This window comes from Aplysia californica, unplaced genomic scaffold (genome assembly GCF_000002075.1).
Source record: "Aplysia californica isolate F4 #8 unplaced genomic scaffold, AplCal3.0 scaffold00061, whole genome shotgun sequence".
NCBI lineage: Eukaryota > Metazoa > Mollusca > Gastropoda > Aplysiida > Aplysiidae > Aplysia > Aplysia californica.
Window position 1 is genome coordinate 1,749,715 of NW_004797331.1, and position 2,158 is coordinate 1,751,872.

Sequence of the window (2,158 nt, forward strand, 5' to 3'; positions counted from 1 at the left end):
CCAATACAGAACCAAGGACTCCACCTCGCTCTGGGGGCTTTCCGCACTTCTCCGGTGGAGAGCCTCCAGGCCGAGGCCAACATACCAATGCACATGCAATGAAATCGACAATATCAGAATAAACATCAATGGTCACGAAATATCAGCCCAAACTAAAATAAGAAATTTAGGTGTGGTGCTAGATCAAGATATGTCAATGAAATACCATGTATCCAATCTTTGTAAAAATCTATATCTCCAACTGAAGAAAATGGGGAGCATTAGAAAATATCTATCTGTTGGTGTCACCAAAACTTTAATAACATCACTTATATTGTCAAGGATTGATTACTGCAATTCCTTACTGGCTGGTGTACCTGATGAACAGTTACAACTGCAAAAAGTACAAAATATTGCTGTCAAAATAATTACTAAAAAACTAAAGCATGATCATGTGACTCCTATTTTAAAAGCATTACACTGGCTCCCAGTGAAAGAGCGTATCATATATAAAATCTGTTTAACTTGCTACAAGTGCTTAAATGATTTATCACCGGACTATCTAAAACAGCTTTTAACACCCTATGTGCCTCCTAGAACGCTCATATCATCAAGTGACAAAACAACCCTTGTTAAGCCTAAAATAAATTACAAATCATATGGCCAACGCTCTTTTTCATATTTTGCCCCACTTGTTTGGAATAGGCTTCCAAAAACTATCAGAGAAGCAGAAAATCTAGAATTTTTTTTAGAAGAAACTAAAATCATTTCTATTTTCATCATATTTCGATTAGACAGAATGCATCCAAGCTGTAGATCGTTGTGAGTTTGTATGTGCGTATGTGCATATGTACGTATGTGTGTATGTGAGTATGTATGTGTGTGTGGTGCGTCGTGAGTGAATATATGTTTGCATGAGTATGTAACACTATGTACCTTTAAAATTGATTTGTAAATCCATTATATGTATCATGTTAAGCGCATAGAGCATTGCATAAGTGGATATGCGCTATATAAATGCAATCCATTATTATTATTATTATTATTATTATTATTATTATTATTATTATTATTATTATTATTATTATACCACCACTCTCACTCAGACGCACACAACTCTCACTACAATACGCAGTTAAACAGAGCTCAACACCGGATAACCCAGCGCACAACAGCATTTTAAAAACAAACCCAGAAACTATAAACAAATTCCAAAACAACGAAAAACTCATCAAACCCTTCGGCCTCAGAATCCTTGAAGACCTAAAAAAAACTTACACTTTTCCAAACAAGACATCCAACAATTTCTTTTCCCCGACCTCCCTCCGTGGCACCTCACCAAGGCAAGAGTAGACTTACAGCTGACCACACACAACAAAGAAAACACAAACACCAAAACTTTTAAAGCAGAATACAAAAAACTAATAGATAAATACCCCGGTGCGGAGCTCATCTTCACGGATGGCTCCAAAAAAGACAATGAAGTGGGCGCCTCAGCCCTATCTCCCAACAATACACACCAGAGGAGACTACATTCTTAAGCCTCCATTTTCACTGCGGAGGCCACTGCCATTGACATGGCACTGGACTCTGTAGAAAATTCTCCTAACAAATTTTTCCTTATCCTTTCTGACTCTCTGTTTTGCATCACCTCACTCACAAACTACGCACTCTTACATCCAAAAATAGTTAGGCTACAACAGAAAATTCATACACTATCCGAAACAGGAAAAAACATCATGTTCGCATGGATACCTAGCCATGTGGGCATCCGAGGAAACGAGCAGGTAGACGACCTGGCGGAGAAAGCTTCATCCCTTCTGCTGGGATCAACGACAAACACTCTCCCACAGACTGCCTTTAGAAATAAAGTAAAAAAGTACACCTCTAGTCTGTGGGAGAGCCACTGGGAAAAGCAGAAAAACAATAAACTATATGTTATAAAACCCAAACTAGCACAGCGAAATCCTTCGGACCTCTCCAGAAGAGACGAAGTCATTTTTACTCGATTGGGCATCGGATACACGGCCCTGACCCACAAATACCTCGACCTACAGGGAGATGAGAAGCCGTTCTGTGTCGGATGCGACACAGATTTTACCATTAGACACATCTTAACCGAATGTCTAGACTTTGGAGAGATCCGAAGGAAATATCATAAATGCAAGAGATTGCAAGA